General features: G+C 42.8%; 1 protein-coding gene across 6 annotated transcripts in view; it reads left to right on the top strand.

The window, feature by feature from the left end:
- Positions 1-20,741, top strand: part of LOC311607657 (uncharacterized protein) — a 558,074-nt gene that overhangs the window by 395,210 nt on the left and 142,123 nt on the right. For 4 of the 6 annotated variants that reach the window (XR_014782684.1, XR_014782685.1, XR_014782686.1 and 1 more), the window contains 2 exons: positions 5,151-5,230; positions 5,384-6,157. The exons of the other annotated variants lie outside the window; for them this stretch is intronic. The gene's annotated coding sequence lies outside the window, so the exon portion shown is untranslated. Of the gene's footprint in view, positions 1-5,150; positions 5,231-5,383; positions 6,158-20,741 lie in introns of those variants that run through there. 6 annotated transcript variants of the gene reach the window in all.

The raw sequence follows: 20,741 nt of genomic DNA, 5'->3' as shown, positions 1-20,741 counted from the left end.
GTATGACTGAGTCTTCTGTTCCCATGGAAGAGGGTGCCCAGAAGGAGGAAAGGGCAGTTTCAAAAGTACAGAATAAGAGGCCATTAAGAAACGTGGGGAAGGCCGGGCGTGGTGGCGTACGCCTTTAATCCCAGCACTCGGGAGGCAGAGTCAGACGGATCGCTGTGAGTTCGAGGCCAGCCTGGTCTACAAAGCAAGTCTAGGATAGCCAAGGCTACACAGAGAAACCTTGTCTCAAAAAAAAAAAAAAAAAAAAAAAAAGAAACGTGGGGAAACTTGTGAAACATGTTTCTGGGATCTGCCAGCATGCAAATCACTCAGCAGTATGCAAATATCTTTACCTTAATAGAGTAAATCATTTCCATTTTTCCCATCACCTACTTAGAAATATGATCATTGATAACTATGCTACAATGCTGTGTTTCTCGTTGTGAAACACATTGGAGGAAAATCTAAGACAGACAGTGCAATGGGAATGCTTATCAAGACTCAATATTGTTGATAGATGAGAAACAATCTAAGAATTTAATTAAAGCACAAACACTTCAATTTGTCGTATGGAAGTAGGAGAAGCCGGCCGAACATAAGGTACAAAACCTCTCTTCCTCCAAGAGTCTTATAACACTATGTTATCCTGTCCCCAATGGCTGCTCAAGATCCTCGCCTCACAGGACAGTTGTCTTGGTCCCGAAGAAAGCAAGAACTCGATAAAAATAGATGTAACAAGTTAAAGTTGGTTGGGGGGGTGGTGGATGGCGAGATAAGAAGCACAAATGTGGGAAATGAGATATGGCTAGTAAAGGAGGTTAAATAGAGTAAGGAAGTCTTTTATAAATGTATCAAGGAAAAAAAAAGTGACCCTCGAGAGAAGAAAAGACCAGGGAAGAAATGAGAAAAGGAGGGTGTGAAATTAATGATGGCCGAGATATTGACCTCCTGCTTCAAGTCAGTTTTTAAGAGAAAAATGGGAAGAAAATTTGGACAGCTGGAAGGCAATAATGACTTTTAAAAATAGTTATCGACAAAGAGGATGAAGGGGGAATTTAGAAAAAAAAATTAAGCATAGTGGCATATACTGATTGTAACTTTCAGATAATGTGCTTCCCAGGGAGTTCGGTTCCTTACCTATTAACTATGCACAGACACGGGAGGAGAACAATACAGGCTTGTGAGATGTCAGAAATCTCACAAACCAAATTTGTTTTATGTAACAATAAAAATGGCTGGGGAGAGTTGGGAAGGCAGAAGCCCATCGGGTCCTCTAAGGAGTATATAATGTAGGACATATCTTGTTTTGCTTCTTACTACTTTAATGTTTAAAAATTAAGAGTATATGTTTCTCTTTTGTGCACTGAGAAAAGGAGGGAAAATGTGCGTTGTGGATGCTTTGGATGTAGAAGAAGGCTGTCATGATTTCATTGGAGAAGTTGGGAAAGCTGATACAATCCCTAAGTCTGACATAAGTGTAAAGTAATTAGTGGACTGCATACATAAATTAGAAAATTCAGAGCATTATGGGGAAAATCGTGTGACAGGGATTTTTCAGTTTCTAATAGAGTTTCCAGGTGAAATCCTCACCTTTCCAATTCAGTCTGCAAAGCCACTAGACACCTGGATAGGTAATCCTCAAGGAGACTGCAGTTGCTACCAGGCAATGAGTTTGTGTGGAATAAAAATACAAGTGCTAGTTCTGGGATCTTATAGCAAGCATCACTGCTAGAAGTGACATCCTAGGGCAGGTGCTATCTAGGAATACTTGTCTTGACATCTCTTCCTCCCCATGGGCTCAGGAGGCAGATTGCATCAGAATTCATCCCTTGTTGTTTCTCACTTTCTCTCATTCAGATGTCTCTGTTCTCCTTACTCATTCCTCTTTTTGTAACTAAAATAATCCGAGGCTGGTGGTAGAACCCTTAATTATCCCCTGTATGTCCAGGAGGCAGTGACTCATGGGGCACCTGCCCTCCAGAGACTCCTGTTCTGTCCTGCCACTGGCTCATTGCCAATGGGGCACTGCAGGCACCTATCTGTGCCTGAGCTCAGGCGAGAACATGGGAAGCCAATGCTCTGTGGAGAAAGAGATTTCCTCTCTGAATCAAACTGGGAAGTTCACAAAAGTCAGTTCAGACATGTGAGGCCAGGTTATATGCCCTTGCACGGAGGTCAGAGAGTAGAGCCCAGTCTGAGAAGGCATCATGGGGCAGGGCGACCAGTGTGAGGGGCCTGCCTGTAGGCACCGTGGGAAACATGCTTTACCTGTCTAATGCTTGTAGCATCGGTTCATTAAATGGGATTCACCCCTCCTCAGTGAAGACCTGCAAGGCGCTAGCAAGTGGTACAGGTGTGTAGGTTCAGTAGCCTTGGGTTTAGCTCTTCTGCCTCTCTTCCATGGATATCCTATACCAGGCATTGTTTGTGACGGCCACGGTATCTGGTTCTCTGTCAAGCTGCAGCCGATTGATTTCCTTTTGTTAACTTTTTTATATTCCCTGCAAGTTTTTAGACAACAATTAGTTGTTTTAGCTAATGTCCAATGCTTTATGACAACCTTTTTCAAATAGAGAATGGATAGAAGGTGGGCCATGTCCCTCTTGGATTGTGACTAGCCTCCTAGATAGGGTCTTTATGATGAGATGGGGAGAGAGTCCATTCCAGTACACAAAGGACAGGAAATGTTTTGGACTAGGATAGTGGCAGGTTGATAACGAGTGGTGTTTGGATGCAGCTAGTTTTATTGCATGAATCCCTCCGAAATGCAGCAAACTGTCAGCCTCTATTCACCAAGGGGGGTGGGGAGCAACTGGAATTGTTGAAGGAGGGAAAGAAGGATGTGAAAAAGAAGAAAAGAGTGACAAAAGGACAGGGGAGGATAGCCCAACAAGGAAACAATGTTAGAGAAAACACCTAAGCACTCACATTTTGGCTATCTTAATTTGAAGCAATATTTACAGCATTAACCCAAAAATTGGCCAGACGGAAGAGAAACCACTAACTCTTATTTCCTTTTCTATTACTAATTTTCTCAGCTTCTGTACTTAAAATGATCTCTCTCTTTCTTTTAACTGAAAAGATTGTTCCCTTTCCTTTTTTCCCCTGTGACAAACAAACACTGGAACCAAGAACGACTCCAGGGAAGAAAGGGTCTCATTCCATCATTGCGAGGAGTCATTGGTGCCAGGAAGTCAGCAAGAACCTGCAGCAGGAATTATGAAGGACACCTCTTGCTGGCTCCTCACTCATGCACTCAATGATGGCTAGCTAGCTTTCTCATGTAGCCCAGTCCCCTTGGCCTGCTGATGTTGCTTCTCACAGTAGGCCAGGCCATTCTGCATCAGCTAGCAATCAAGACAACCCCCACAGACATGCACACAGGCTAACGTAGTCTACACAATTCCTTCATCTAGTCTTTCCTCAACGTAGGCTGTGTCAAGTTGACAGGCAAAAGCAATTCAGACAAATACATGAACAAATTCGGGGTGTTTTCATTGGGACTTTTATGAAAAGGTATAGTTAGCATACTTTCTTCAGCCTTTAACTTCTTAGTTTCCATGCTCTACAAATTGCGTCCAAGGTCTGGAAATTCCTGGTAAACATTTGCCAGTGTGCTATAGGCAGAACTGGAAGCTCCTCGAGAGTTACATGTACATGTGAATAAGAGTGCATCCTCCTGTAAGCTATGGCTCAAAGGGCATGAAGGCTATAGTGTTCACAATAAACAAAATATATAGCAACAACAAATATGAGCATACTACATTGAAGACCTATGAAAATTATCCAATGCTAGATTTAGAAGTGAAAGAATAGCCAATAGCCATAAATATTTCATTTCCTTGAGGAATTTAAGAAAGAATATCTACAAATGAACTGAAATTGAAACCAGAAACTAAACAACAGAACCACGAAGAAAGAATTAATGGAAGTAAAAGAAAGAGATAAAAGAATATTAAACCTAAAAATAGCAAGAGCAATGAATAAATTAGGAAATTATTTTTATTTTAAATTTAATTTTAATACATTTGTACATGGAAAAACCATAGATGTATATTACATGTTTGAAGTATGCTATTATAATAAATTGGTTTCCCATTTATTTCATTAAATAATAAAATCTCATCATTTGTAATACAGTAGAGACTAAAAGCTTAGGGTTGGGAGGAAAGGTTTGAGAATAAAAAAGTTAGAGAATTTTGCATTTATGATTCTATGAATTTGAAAACTCAGCAAAATGAAAAAATCCTGTAAAGTATAAATTAACAAAGTTGAGATAATTCTAAGTAAATAATAAAAACAACAACCAACAAAAAAATCAAGTAGCAAAATAAATGTTGTTTTTGTGAAGTGATTAAGGTGGTAAAAGGGATACTTCTAAAAGAAAACAAACCCCAGGATCTTCAAGAGCCCTGATTTAAAACTGCTCATTAGTATAGAATGCATTAAGATAACACTGTCTGATTTATTCTATGAGGTTAGCATTAGTCTGGTGGCAAACATGGAAAAAATACAGATGCAATTTTAAAAAGAACCTATGGAATTTGCATGTAAATGTAGATAGAAGATTTTGGAGTAAAGTAGGCCAGCCTTTCCCAGTCTGAGCAGTCTTCCTGTCAGGCCAGCTAGGATTAGGGTGTTTTAGGAAAAAGTGAGGAGGCCACTGAATTTTCTTCTTTATCTGAAGGAGGCTCACTGCTGCAAGAGTGACAGGCAGGTGGAATAGCTTCCTCGACTCTGACAGAAGAGAAGATCGCAGAAATGATTAGACAGTGTGTTTCCAGGAAGAAATTTAATTCTGGATTTTTTTTTTTTTTTTGCTTAAAAATAGAGACTGCAGTTAAAGACAAGATATTGATTGCATTTAATTTTTTCCTGCTTGCATGATCTTCCAAGATAGCATTTACTTCACAGAATAATTATAAACCATCATTATATGTGATGTTCCTAATATAGGCAAGTATGTGCAATAAGGAACTACGCAGGCCTCAAAGTGGAGAAATTAACTGTTGGATGCTGTAAAACTCATGCAGAGGAAGCAGGTGCTTTTATTGTATCCATTAATGTTTCTATCTCTCTCTTCCTTTCTCTCTCCCATTCCTTTCTTCCCACCCCTACCCCTACCGTGATTCTCTGCATTGCCTTGGGAGTTTGCTACACAGGGCCTTTGTCCAGAGAGACCTGCCTGGCACCCTCCTAGAGAGGAAAAAAACTGCTTTTAAACGCCATTCTTAATTTATGGGTAAGAGCTGCTACTGTACCTGTGTCGGGGTCCCATGAGAGTTTACTAAATGTGTCTCTGCCAATACCAATGACCGAAAGAGACCTTCCATTAACTTCTGAATTAGCCAAATGGGACAGAGCTTAATCTAATATGCGTTATTTCATTTTCTAGGTTACTTGTTTTAAAGGAAATCAAGTATACTCATGGCTGTCGAAAGCTGTCCTGGGAGATGTGCATGGAAAGACTCCCTCTAAACAGAGCAGGCTTCTGAGAAAGCTGGGTGCATGCCCGAGGGCCCAATTTAGCTCAGTTGCCTTTTCTCACAGTAGGCAAAGCAACCCTCACTCCAAAGAGCCAGGAGAGAAATTGCACATTAATGAAAATAATGAGTGTCGGCTCTGGAGCGTTAGGATGCTGGGACAAGGCAGGCTTTCCCTCGGCCGCCATCTCAGCTTCCTTGCCATCTGCTGGGTGGGAGATTCATTCCTCACAGCCACCAGTCTTTTCTTGGGCCTGGTGTGACCAGGGCGAGGAACAATGTGGCCGTAGTCAGAGGCAGATTGGAAGCTGATGTGCCATAGCTGAATGCTTCTGAGCAGGTGCCACGGCACGATGGGAAGGAAGCTCAACTCAGCCCTGAGCACTGAGTTGTATTCTCAGTACAGCCATTAATTAGCCCAGTGGGGACGTAACTTCTTCTATGCATCTTCACTGCTCTTCTGGGAATAATAATATTATTCACACTGTATATTTCCCAGGATTCTTATATCAATAAAATGAGATAATATAAAAGTTTTGAAAACTACAACGTGCCTTATAATTTAAGTTCTTTACTGTGTACTCAGTATGGAGAATGGTTCCAGGAAGTTAGCAGGATCTAGTAGGTATCATGGCAATTTCTTTTTGACTCTCTAGGATTTTCATGAAAGCACAATTTGCTCAATAGAGCTAGATACAAGCAGCTCTCCCTCTTTTTATAGCCGTCCTTCCCAACTGCCAACCCTATTCATGGGACTCAGGGATGTGCCAAGGTTAGACGACGCAGACACGGGTGTGAGCCATAACTTCTAAATCAGTTTTGGACGGATGCCAGAGCATCAGTTTAGAAAAGTGATTGGAGTGCCTTTCTTGAGGACAAAGAATTACTTAGAGAGTACATCTTTCAAGAACATGTTATTGAAACTTGGAGAAAAAGAGTTTTAAAATACGAGAACACTAGTATTAAAGCCACTCTAAACCAATTACAGTGTATTTGCTTGGTTCTCAATGGGGGGACACCCTTTTCATTATTCACAAGCCTCGAGAACATTAGACACACTTCACTGAAGACAATATAATATCCAAATATGAAGTAGGCTGCTGTTTGTCCATTTCATCCACTTTCTTGCTTTTACCTTCTTCACAAAGGCAGAAGAGCACTTCTGTGTTTTCAGAATGAGGAATAGGCAATGTACTTTTGGATAGCCAACACCCTTTTTCCTCAGAGAAAACATTGTTGTATCCACCCCTCCCAAAGGTGCCCCAGAGGTGTTCTGTCTGTTTAGGAGCTATGGAAGGGACAGTCCAGACACACTGGAGGCATAAACACTGCCAGGGCTCATTCTACATGCCCCAGAGAAAACTCTCTTATGGCCATGGATGAAAGATAGGGGTTTAAAATGCAGAAGTGGAGAGGCAACATGTTCAGAGGTGTCCAGGATCTTAAAGCTCTTTTGTCTCTAAGAATCTGCCTTCTTGGCTCTAATAAAGACCTTCAGACTTTCTGTGCCCTGTAATCAGAACCAGGTAGCTAGACATAGTGGGAATAGCGATTCCTCCCTGGGAGCCTAGCTGCGGTGTGAAATGAAGAGAAGAGCCTGGAGCACCTTGGTGTGTGTCTTCACTGACATATAACACACATCTGGCCCTTTCCTCCCATGCCAGCTACAAGGGCCCAATCTGTAAGAGCTTCTTCTTTAAGCCCCACTTTTCTTTTACTTCTCTGTTGGGGAAGAGTCTCCCACATGGAAAAGCCCTACCAACATGTCAGCCCCACATAATGAACCATAATGTTTCTCTGTTGCATGGCAGCTTTCTGATCTCACATGTCATGGTACTACCCAGAAATCCCTCAGTTTAGATGCACTTGCTCACCCAGACATCCTTCAGTGAAGATGCACATTTCCTCCTCAATACTTGGCTTAGCATCCACATTATGTCTCCTGATCCCTCCTTTAGACTGGTTCCTAGAGATGGAGTGGGCTTCTACAAGACTTCCCAGGATTTCAAGATTCTGGGTTCCCACCCTGTCGCTGAATGCTCTTCTCCACAATCCTAGAACAAGAACTTTCCCCCAAAGCCAATGGGGATTTTATTTCTACTGTGAATACTTTTGTGACTTTCAGCCAGGTACGTTCACAATTTGCAGCAAGACATCTCCTCCTTCTTAGTCAGAAATGTAACTACCACATGCCCAGACCTCCCTGGCCAAAATGATTTAGACACAGTTAGATTGAGTACAAGTTTGAATTGTTACCAGAAAGAAAATAAGGGAAAAGCCTGGGGTTCTGGAGAGTGACAGAGGTTTTCTTACGTGCGCCAAGCTTAATTCAGGGTGCTAAGACTCCTTGATAATCAGCAACATCCAAGCCATCCTCATCCAGGAGCTTCCAGTCTCATCATCTTGTGAACCTGAACAATGAATTTCACAGACAACCAGAAGGCAAGTATTGGAAAGAAGTTTATTAGAGTCTTATAGGTGAGAACTTAAGAAAGAAGAAGCAAGTCTAGCTAGTGGACAGCAACAACAGACAGGCCCTACGAGAAAAGGTCACCACTGAACATCCCGTCAAGAGTTTAATGATGCCACTGAACGTCCCCTCTAGGATGTAATGATGTCACTGAATGTCCCATCTAGGATTTAACGATGTTTTCTTTTGGTGGGAGGAAGTCAAGAGAGGGTGGTGGGGCTGGTCAGTCCATGTGACCCACCCATGAAGTATTCATCCCAGGGTCTATGACACCCTCAAATATAGCTTCCAGGAAGCTATGAGAAAGGTGAAAAGGCTTAATAGATGAGAAACTAGAGACCCCAAAACTTGTGGCATTTCTGGCCTCCTACCAGGACAGAACTAAGGACAAAGACAGACGAGAACAAAGGTTCCACATCCCTGAAACTTCTTGACCAGTTTCTACGTCTTCTCAGCAGTGACAGTTCAGTAGGCATGTAGTACTCAGCCAGGCTATTCAAGGGCCTCAGGCAACAAAAGCTCTGCCATTGGCAACACTTGGTTACTAAGTTCATGGCCCTCAGACAATGGAAAGAGACAGCCTCCTGGGTCAGGTGAAGTCTTCTTTAAAACCAGTCAGTCAGAGAAGGAATAATCTGTTTATTTTGTGACCTATGGACAACCCTAGGGGATGGTCAAAGCATGAGGGACATCATTCCCCTCCAGGCTGCAAAGCACGAAAGATAAAGTGCTATCCATCTGCCTCTGCCATAGGACAGGCAGACATATTTTGGGCTGTAGGAAATGGCTTCAGTGCGAAGTGTGAGGTGATGCTGAGTTATCTTCTGCAACTTACTGGTTTTGTAGTGATCTGTAATTTAAAAGTCTTGGCTTCAGGTTCTTCACCTTTAAGTGGAGATAATTTCTAGACTTACTCTGTGGGCTTTGGGTGAGAGCTGAATAAAATGAAGATGTACCTGGCATGGAGCCTGACACCTACATCTCCTCAGCAGATGTTAGTGCTCTTCTGTTTTCAGTCAGCACACTCTGAGCTTCTGTTAAGACTCTAGAATAAGGCTCGTGACAGAAGAGGATAGCTATCTCCTTTGTGATAGCTTTTAAGACATGATGTTTCTGGCCTTAATGGTGGCTTTAATCATCACAATGACCGACTCTTGTGGTCATACACAATCTGAATTGTGTCGACAATTGGAGGAGCGGGACACAGAGAGGAGCAGGCTGGGGAGAATGCATACTCCTCACTGGCCTCGGTGGACTTTCCCGGCACCCTCCAGCTCTGATGGAGAGCCTTCTTCCTGCCGTTTCCTTTCCCTCCTCCTTTACAAGGCTGAGAGGTCTCTGCCTTCTACAGCTCTGTTCCTCCATTGGCCATAGCAATTTGTCCTACTAAACCTCTCCCTAATCCCATCCTCTCAGAGGACCCAAAGCAACATACAAAATAAATATTTCTCATCTATGGGCCGAACAGAAAATGAACCCCTCCCTCATCAAGTTGCTCGACCCACAAGTAACTCTCTGCCCAGTCTTGTGTAACTGCTTAAAGCTGAGGCAGCCATTGCATCCAGGTGGACAGTGAGTGGCCAGGTTCCTACAACTAGCTACACTAACCACCATCTTCTTCAGAGTAGAGCCTATAAAATATGTCCAAAGAGGAATGCCTGCCACATGGGTGGACTTGATGCTATGAAACATAAGTCCATCCAGTCAGCTCAGGCAGCATCTCAGTCAAGGCAGCAAAGGACTTCTGTGTAATCTGTGTTGCTATGTTCTGAAGGATAGCACCTTGCCTGACTTCATGACCGGCACCAGAGCCTCATGCACAAGGCCCATTTCCCACTATCCAGGTGCTCATAGGCTGGCCAAGTGTGGACAATTAAATACTGGACAGATGCTAGGACAGGAGTAAAACCCAAGAAAGTATTGTAAAAGCACATGGAGAGTCCTCCAGTGAGAGGGTAAAGATGGCCAGCTAGGAATGACAAATGGAGCTGTTTCAGAGGTGAAGGCAGCTCACTTGGAGGTGGGAAGAAGGGAAACAATACGAGTAGTTGTTTCTGGGTTTGAGAGGCCCATGAGCAGTACTCTCCCATAGAGCTGGTGGGACCAGGTAGAAGGGTCGGATGCCCAGCTTTTTGTGCTCCAACAGTGAAACCACAAGCACCACTGTAAGATAATGCAATTGATGCCAGCAAGGGAGCTAGGCTCACAGATCTTTCTCCTCACTACAGAAGAACGTTGGTGTGTTGTAAATATCTGCAGTCTCTGAATATGATTACCCAAGTGCATGCTCATCAGTGATGGACTAGTAAAAATTATATAAATGGAGAGATATTAAAAATGTTTTTCCAACTGTCAATTAGCACCTCTTGGCAACATAGTTTGCCTTCTTGTTTGTTCTCAAAATAGATCCTGCCTGACACATCCATTAAGCTTCAAGGGACGAAGTACAGGCAGCAGCATCGTAGATTTTTGTTAATGATTTTTTACTTGCTAGAGCATTTTAAAGACAATAATTTAAAAAAAAAATATATATATATATATAACATATGCCCAGCCCTGAGTCCTTGTGTTTCTGCCCTTTGTCATGATTACATGTGCCCCACCAAATATCCATGGGCTAAAAGCCAAATCTCCACATTTGTACTTCTGTGATATTCGGGGGTGGGACCTTGGGTAAGTAATTAGGATTAGATGAGATCATGAGAGTAGAGGGCCCATAAAGAAATTACTAGCAAAAGACCCTCACCAGATGCCCAAAGGTCAGCTCTGTACTTTCAGACATCCAGGCCTATAAGCCAAAATAAATCTCTATTCTTTATCAGTTACTCTATTTCTGTTATTTCGTTACAATGACAGAAAATGTACATGTTCACCATGATTTATTGATGAGTGCTACTTATTTACCCAATCTTTCCTCCTGTTGTCTGTCTTTTGTTCTGCCTCATTTGCCATGGTCCCAACATGTTAGCCTGACTCTGAACCTAGCAACCTCTGATTAGATGGTTTCCAACTTTGGTGCTCCTTGGTGTGTATAGTGGGGTCCACTTTGCTCCCCTCACTTCAACACCACCTTCTGCACTCTTGGCCTTCAAGGCAGCACTGGCAAAGTGGGTGCATGCCTGCCTAGCATTCCCACTCTGCACTGCAGCTCTGTTCCCCGCCCACCAGAGATAAGAGAACGACACCTTAGTACTGTAAGTCTTTCTGAAAGAAGTGTTTCTACACAGCATCTAAGCACTCGAGGCTCAGTGACAGAAGTGACTTCTTTTGACTCCTTCTTAGGGCTTGCTTGGGTAAGATGACTCAAATTGATTTTCGAAGTTCTCCTGTAGGACCCTGTGAGAGGGTACCCTACAAATTAAATCAACCTTGCTAGGCACACTCAGACATGTGATAAGCTCTGACCACTGTCCAAAGCTGGGTTGGCTTCTTCCTGCCATGTGTTTAGAATAGCAGGTGCCTTATAGGTTAAAAAAAAAATTGTTTCACTTGCACTTGGGCTTTCTGTGAACATATGTGTTCTGTAATCAAGGCACACCTGTACTGTTTTAATGGGCCCCTTCCTTTTACATCTTTATTCTGCCACAATTGAAAATAAATGTGGTAAAGCTTTGCCATATCCAGGGGATAATTTACTTCTTGCTAATTGGACACACATAATTTTAACTTGGCTTGTGATCCAAGTAAACTAGTATTTTAAGCCCTGTCTGTCTGTCTTAGTGGCCCTGTCATTTTTTTCCCTCAGTCATTGAGGGCATGCTTCGACTCACCCTTTTCGATTCTGTCAGCACAGAGATTCTTTAAAAAAAAAAAAAAACAGGTAGGCTTCTCCCATCTGTGTGGCTCTGCTTTGTCTTCCTGGTGCTGTTGCAGGGCAAAGGGCACCTGAAAGCATTGGTCTTCACATAATGCTACCACCTTGCTGTTAGCTTCCTCCATCATCACATGAAAGTTGCGGTTAAAAAACACACATCAAAGAGAGAGCCCCATTGAAAAGGCGATGACTGCCTGCTGAGCTGGCATTGAGAGCCTGGGCTTTTGTTTCAGTGGCCACTCTGACTCTCGTCACTGCTTTTCCTGTTAGCTATGGGGTGGATCTGACTTGCTCCCGATGATACTGGACCCCGTGTTTGTGGGGATCACTTTTAATCAGTTCATTGGAGTTGCTGAAGCGAGAACTTCTTTTTCTACTGGGTGGAAACTTTTCAATGGAACTTTATGTTTGATTAGATTTGCGCTTAACCCCGGGGCTCCAAATCTTCCAAACACCTTGGAAAGGCAAGCTTCATGGAACATCTAATAATTATGTGTATAGGCGATGGCGAGCCTTCCATCAAGATGAATGATATAAGGATGGCAGCCAGAGACACCTTTTTGTTTTTCTTTTGTATGAACTCAGTTTCCCTAGACTCCCTGACCTGGCTTTTGCTTCCAGGCTGGAGTGTGAGGGATTGACTCTGAACTAACCAAGCAAGAGGGCACCCCTGAAGTTCAGCAGATTCACATAGGTTTGCAGTTACTTTTTTTAAATGGGGTTGCCTGGTTGGCCACAACTGGCTAATATGATGTTCATTTGCTGTATTCTTGTTGATGGAACATGATTTATGGAGAATCCACAGCTCCAAAGCACCTTGAGTAGTGGCAGCTGAAAGAAAAATTATGTTCACTTGTGAATGAGATGGCCATATCTTCCTCAACTTGCCCTGTCCCCCTTCACTTTCTCCTATTTTCACAAGAGAGAAAAAAAGACTTTCAGGATGGTACTGAGGTGCCTTCACTTCCTGAGTGTGTTTAGCTGAAAACAAAACAAAAACAAGCAAACAAACAAGCAAACAAAAACCTGCATGCTCATGTACACACACACACACACACACACACACACACACACACACACACACACACACACACGCACCTGCCTTGACTTCATTTCCCTGCTCCTCAAAGCAAGTCATAACACTTTCCCTCTCTGACCTACCTCCCCAAAAGTACTCCAAAGACTCTTACTGGTGTTACATTAGTACTTTCCTGTTGCTGCAACAATACCATGGCCTGTAAGGCAGCTTATAGAAGGCAGAGCTTATCTAGACTTTTCCAGAGGGACAAATGTCCCCGATGGGAAAGAGGCACAGCAGGCACAGCAAGCACAGCAAGCACGGCAGCAGGCACAGGAAGCTTGTATGTTCAAGGCACTCAGGAGGCGAAGGGGGCAAACTGGAAACGGCGTGAGGCTTTCAGCTCCCCAATCCCATCCCAAGTGACATCCTTCCTTCAGCAAGGCCATCCTTCCTAAGCCTTCTCAAATGGCATCATGCCCTGGGGACCCAGTGTTCAAATGTCAGAGCCTCGAGGGGATGTCTCTCATGTAAACCAACTCAAGTGTCCTCCCTTATGCTCCAGGAAAGGAGTGACGAGATGGAAAGAATAGCAAGCAGACCTTGCTGGTCCTCCCCGCCCCACCCACACCCACCCCCCACACCCACCCACCCTGTGCACAGCCACTGAGTCACAACCATCCTTGTCCATTATGTTTCTAACATAATTATCCTTCCCTTTCTCTTTACGTCTTGAATAAAAATAAACTCCTCACCCCCAGAGTCATTGGATCTCCATTGTGAAAGCACCAATAATGTATAAACCTTTGTTGACTACATTTCCTTGCTTGTCTCTAATTTTTTTCCTTTGTGTAAGAATGCTGCTCATGGCCTCCTGACAAGTGAGACATTATCACTTTTCCATTCTGTGGTTGAGGTCCTTGGTCTGGTTAATTTGGTGGTGTAGCCAGAATTAGAACCAGAGTCTCGTCCTCTGTGTATCTTATTTTACATTGCTCAGACCAGAATATGCACAAACCTGGGGCAATCACATTGGAAAATTATAACATTTAAGTTAGTATTTAATGAGAGGTTTCTCTTTTAAAATACATTTTATTAATTTATTCATATTACATCTCAATTGTTATTCCATTCCTTGTATCCTCCCATTCCTCCCTCCCTCCCATTTTCCCCTTACTCCCCTCCCCTATGACTGTGACTGATGGGGACCTCCTCCCCCTGTATATGCTCATAGGGTATCAAGTCTCTTCTTGGTAGCCTGCTATCCTTCTTCTGAGGGACGTGGGTCGTGGTCAAATACAGAGCAAGAAACTGTGGTACATTTACACTATGGAATGTGTACACTACTCAGCTATTAAAAATAAGGAATTCCAGAGAATTATGGACAAATGGATTGAACTAGAAATGATCATAATGAGTGAGTTAACCCAGAAGCAGAGAGAGGTTTCATTGAGAGCTTCAAGCAAGCTCCTGCCGTAAGCTGTCAGATGGATTGTCTATGCACACGTGTGTCTGGGGGTAGCTTCAGAGCTCTCCCGGAGAGTGAAGGATTAGCCAGCCTCTTACTCTGCCCATGCGTAGGCCTATCACTATGACAGCAATAACAGGAGACTGAAGTCCTTTCTTGACTGCAGATGAACTGTGGTCTGTGGTCATCATTATGCTTCATGAGATCATTGGGAAATGAGAGTTCTTAGTGAGTGAGGTGAATGGGGAAGATTTCTCCAGAAAGACACATGCAGGACCAACTGTATCAGCTCTCATGGTGCGGATGTGAAACCTCAGAGCGGCTCTTACAGGAAGTGCCATCTAAGTCTCATTTGATCACTCCAGCCCTTGCTTCTGCCTCAACCTTCATTCCCCTAGTGCTACATTCACAAATCAGCTCCTTTATGTTCTTGGATAACAGCACTAACAAGACTGGTTGGTTTATACCCATGGGAAGAAAATGATTGTTACAATGTAATCTGGATTTGTAGCCTACCACGTGTTGCTATCGAGAAATGTGGGCTCTCCTTAAGATTTTGTTGCCATTTTTACAGTAGGATGTACATGGAACAATCCTGCTGCGTGTTAACATAAGGCTTAATTAACGTATAAAGTGTGTGAAGTGTACTGGGTTTGGGCGTTCTCAGTGCCGTACTACCAGGTAGCTGAAGTGGGGCGGAGCCAAATGCAGAAGACCAGAGAGATGAAGCCACTTTTCAGAAGAGGAGCTTGTCTTTCTGACTTCCCAGAGACAACCCCACTGTGCCTAGAAGCAGGAGTTTGGCAAGTCAGGAAGAAGCTATACTTAATGATGGACATGATCCCTCTGGCATCCATTACATCATCTCTGAGTTACTTCTAATAACCAGCACCATATAAATACCATGACAACCGTTGCTATACTGTCTTTTTTAGAGAATAAAAGAAGGAAGAGTCCAGGTGCTCAGTACAGATCCATTTACTCTCATACTTTTGAATGAACTGATTGAATAAGTTGAAATCAGTTGAATAAGCATGTAGAAAGAGGGCAGACTTGCTAGAACTTTCTGAAAGATATATTTATTGTACTACTGTCAGTGACCAGAAGGAGGCAATGGTTGGCTTTTCTTTATATACATATATATATATATTTTTTTTTTTCCCCCATCAGTTATGAGCCATTTCTCTCCACTTCCTTCCCCATTTCTCCGAACTCCTACGTTATTAATTCTTGATTTTGGAGAAGTATGTGCCCAGAGAATAATGCTGACATGTAAATTTTGTCTGGCACCCTATTTGCATCCTCACTCCTGAGTTTAAAGGATTTACTCAGCTCTGACTGTTCCCCTCTGGAGATAAACTGATGACTATGCTAACCATTGTCTGTGCCCTCACAGAGCTTGCAATCTTGAAAATGTCTCAGTCAATTCATTATTGGTGGGCTTTGCTTCTAGGTGGCAGACTCTGGAGTTGATAAACTCACTCAGGCTGGGGATTTATCATTGTTTACTGGACTAGGAGAAAACTTAACAGCCCTGGCCAAGTTCAGAAGCAGGCAAGAGCTAAATAAAGCTTGGCATGGAAAAACAGACCAGGGAGCCTGCTACAGGGGCATTCCAGGTAGTGTCCCATTCCTTCCCGGTTGACACTTTGTTTTCCTGAACCTTCTTACCGACTCTGCATCTTTACTTTATGGCCTTAAGACACATCATTCTCTTAGGAATGTTAAGTTCTCTGAACCTACAGTTTTACCACCATCTCACAGGAAGAGCTAAGTGGACCCTTGGCTCTCTATAATAGGAGACAAGCTTATGTTTCTAACAGTAGGTTCTGAAGCCATGTTTTCTTTTATAGCTGTGAAGGCCGTATCACCGTGATAAGGTTTAAAAATACATCAAGTGTAACAGGAACCACCCCAAGTACTCTAACTAAAATGCAACATGAAGCAGATTAGTTTACATGCTCAAAAGAAAGTCAGTGGCACTAATAGAAGGCCAAGAATCAAAATCCTAAGTGACCAGGCATTTCACATAAGGCTTTAAACTGCTAATTATTTATATTTCAGTTATAATTTTAAGTTAACATAATATATCTAGATTTTATGTAAAATACTGTCAAGTGCTGTAACAATTGTGAATTCTTGACCGCTTCTTTTATTTCTCATTAATATAAAGTCCAGTGTAAATGTTACTGGTTAACAGCTGGTCTTTAGTATGGACCGTCAAAGCGCTGGGCTCTTTGTACCTGGTAGTTCTGTCATCTCTCTGGACCATATATTCTTCTGTTCAAACCTCATTATTTGGCCAGAGGTCAAAGTCAGGTAGGAGTCTGCATAAATGGTCATGTGATGTATTCTTATGGGCATAACCAGAAATGCTTTTTATCACTTCTTTTTATGTTCTATTGGCTAGAATTCAGATACATGACCATCCAACTGCAAAAGGACTCTATGTGGAAGCAGAAGAACTAGTTTTCCATGAAAAAAAAGAAGCCTGCCACATGGAAATAACTTATTTCTCAGGCCCTTCCAATTCCCCAAAGTCAAGCACCTCCAACTCTTTTTGAGACCCCATGAAAACAAGCATGGCCCTACAATTAGCTCCATGCAGCATACCCTTAAAGTAGAAGCAATTACTACATTGCAGATGGTTAAATTTCAGAGCCACAAATTCATAATTCAATGAGCTGTGCCACGGCCATTTATATAGAAATACCAGGATATCCCCCATCACTCCAGCTCAACACTACACACACATAAAGCTAGTTATTCTCTACTGTTAGCAGCACTCCCGCGTGCTCTGCGGTGTTTGCCAGCACCCCTAACTTATCAGATGTCAGTATCTTTGTTCTCCTTGGTGTGCCAACAGAGAGTCCCTGGATATTGCATACATATCCTAGTTAGGGGACTCACCTTAGTTAAAAACAAATAAACACCAAACACCAAAAACCAAAAAACCTTGGTGACTAGAAAGATAGCTATGTTGGTGAAGTGCTTACCACGTAAGCAAGGGCCTGAGTTAGGTCCTCATGTAAAGAGCCAGCTCAGCTGTCACGGCGTGCACTTGCAATCTGAGCTCTAGGGAAGGAGAAATAGAAAGATCTCTGACCATCACTGGGTAGGCAGCCTATCAAAATCAGTAAACCAGTAAGAGAATCTGTGTAAAACAACAACAGCAACAACAACAACAACAAAACACCCAAGGTGGCCGACTCCTGAGGAATGACAATAAGGTTGACTTCTTACTTCCAAATGCACGTGTTCACGTGCGCATATGCACTTGCCCAGATGTGACCATTCCTGCATGCACACACACACACAAAAGTGAGAGGAAGGAGACATAGTCAGACAGATAAAGAGGTTGGCTCTCAGAGGCCTGAAGAATGACAGGCCGACCCTATTATGATGAGCCTCAGATGAGGGCACCAGTGGGCTTTAAGTGGGAACTCCCCTTAGCATGGGGTTCTGGATAAGATGAACGTGAAAGAACTAACAGATTGATGCTTTGATGCCAAAGAACATGTTTGGTACTTCACACCACCATTCCATTTTGAGGTCGGAGAATAGCTTGTCCGTGACTCCACCTGACACTAGTCTCAGGCCAGTTCGCTCTACTGGTCAGGAACAGGCAAGCATTTGAACAGACACTGGGAGTTTGAGGACAAAGAGACCTGGATGTGGAATAGATTTCCCAATTATAGCCAAGACGATCCTCCTTCCCTCCCTCCTCCCTTCCTCCCTTCCTTCTTTCTTTTCTTCCTTTCCTTTTCCCCTGAAGTTCAGCCCCCTGGTGGATAAAGATTTACTCTACATCTATGATTCAGCCTCCCCTGTGGAGACAGAGACATTAAAGAAGAATTAAGAATGAAGACAAGTGTATTGATCTCCCTCACCAATCCCCTTCAACCAATACCTCTTAATCACAGAAGAAATTGGAGCCCAGTAAAACTACTTTAATGAGCATCCGTTCTGTTTCCCTGCTCTCTGATTGGGGGCAAAGCTATCTTCCTGCCTCCCCGCTTCCCCTTTATTTGTGTTTGTGAGCCACTCTCTCATACCATATCTATATTTTATTTTATGTATATATGCATATATTTTCACATTTTTATCTGTGTTTTGCTGTTGCACTGGAGGTTTATTACTGTAGATCATTGTGAGGCACCTGAATATTTTGCAAGACAATGAGCCGCCGGAATCTTGGTATCCGAGGAACTAATTTTGTGCAGCAAGAAAAGCAAGAAAAAAAAGGGAAACAAAAAGAAAACAGTCGCTATACATCTGGTTTCTAGACAGTATTAGGAGGGCATAACTTGTTCCTGTCTGAGTGGATTCAGTGGATGCGTATTATACAGTGGCTGCTTAAAATGTGTAACCAAATCAGAGCTGTTCCTTAAATTAAAAACAAACCCCATGGCTTTCACAGCACTGTGTGCCTCACATTTGCAACTCTGCTCAGGTGAAACAAACTCTTCTCCCAAGAGGCTGGGCAGACAGGAGAGCTCTTACTGCAGAGGCATAAATTTCTCCCACCTTCCAAATGATATTTTATAAAATTGTAAAGGAAATTGACACCCTAAAGTGCCTGGGTAATGCTGTGTCGTAAACTTCATACTGCAAATTGGAGAACTAGGGAGGATACCTTCTAAGCAGCAATCTGTGTACTCAAAAGTGGGGTCCACGCTCCCAGGTCTGCTCCCGGCTTTGTGTCACCCAAGGGAAATCAGTACTTTGGTCAGGGCCTGCATCACCCATCTCCGGGGTGTGGGTGGAACTGTTTGCACCTCCCTTTCTCTGTCATGAGCTGTGCCTCGCGTTATTGGGTTTCGGAAAGAAGAAGAGGTGGATGTTTATGAAATACTTTGAAACCTTGAGCAAAATATTTGTGTGCAAGCCTAAGTCATTATCAACTGCATTGTTATCCTCATCTTTACTATGTACAGGCAGTTGAATATTTGCAAATTATAGACAGCAATTATCTGAGTACATACAGTAATTCAAGTACCATCACCAGTGCTTGACATTAGTATTTTGTGGCAACGTGCAGGGCAATAAATAGTACAGAGATGCTTTCCTTTGACAGTTGTTGATTATTTACTGGGGGCTCCGGATCATGAGATGCTGTAATTAAGGGAATTTTGAACTATATCTGGCAAGACCTTCTTCATCTCTGATTCGCTCCAGCTGGCAATCATCCTGTACCACCGGAAGTTCCAAGAATAACAGAGATTCAGAAAAATCTCTATGTCCATCCCCTTCTGTTAAAGAGGTGAGGAGCCCAAGGCTTAGAAGGATTCACTGACTCTCCCCCAAAAGCTGTGGAATTGGTCAAGGCGCCCGCACTGGAATCTGGCATCACAGATTTTTGCTGTGGTCCATAGTGGCTCTTTAACCATGATAATGTGGTTATTTATATTCACAATACTGCATCATCTCTGTCATGTGTTAATACTGTGCCTATAACACCTAATATAACTCAATCCAGTTTGCTCTGACTTTCCTCATTATTGCTACGTCCATCAGCTTTAGAGACTTAGCAATGATAGACAAGGCAGAATTTCTCAGTGGTGGAGCCCTGGGGTTAAGAAGTCTTCCAATGGTCCCCAAAGGCAGGAGTTGAGTTTGACAAGTAAAATTAAAAGTGTCTAGCCCATAGGTGGCAGACAGAGATGCCTAGAATAGGATGGGATGAGACTCCCCAGAAATCTATGGAACCATCTCCCGGGAATAAAGCTGTAGCATCAGTTCTCTGGCAAGGGAAGGTATGTGGGGTACATGTCCTAACCTTACAGCTGAGATATAAGCAAAGGTTTTCAACTCCCATCACTTAACTGATGCTGCCTTTAGAAGGCACACACACATTGATTGGTGACAGTAGATGAGTTTAGCAGCCCATCACTGCAGTGGCCCCTCCATGCTGGATAACTGTATATTCTCAGAGTGGTCTTTGGGCTGCTCTTTAATTGCAGTGATGCTGCCGAATCATCTGTGGCATGGGATAATAATGTGCCTATGTCCTATAATACAACACAGTCCACTATGATTTCCATCAGTGACACCTGTCACCTTCTTGCTTTATTGTCTTGCGGATGATTCTTTTCTTCTAGGGAACCACTCTTACCTTAGCAGGTGGGGACACAGGGGTGGGGACTGAATTGTGACAGGAAGACACAAGTTATGCCTAGAAATACAGAAGAATTATTATGTAGCACAGTGCTGAAATACGTTAGAGTATTAAGAACACTGAAGCCAGAGGACCAGATTGCTCATCAGACTCACCTACCGAGCACTTGTGCAATGTAACAACTCACTTAACATTTCAGGGCCTCACCTTTCTCTTCTGTAAAATGACAGAATTTGATTAAATCAATTCTAAAGCCCCCTCTGGTCATAAAAATTATAGGAATCTAAGTGGGTTGAAAATTGATGGTACAATTTAGGAGGAAGCTTCCTGAGTTATGGAACTTCTCGAAGACATGATTTTAATTCTTCTGTAACACATAAAT

Source organism: Acomys minous (assembly GCF_964271855.1).
Source record: "Acomys minous genome assembly, chromosome: 10".
Classification (NCBI taxonomy): Eukaryota; Metazoa; Chordata; class Mammalia; order Rodentia; family Muridae; genus Acomys; species Acomys minous.
Note: the sequence above shows the minus strand (reverse complement) of the source record. Positions and strands in the feature narration are given on the sequence as shown.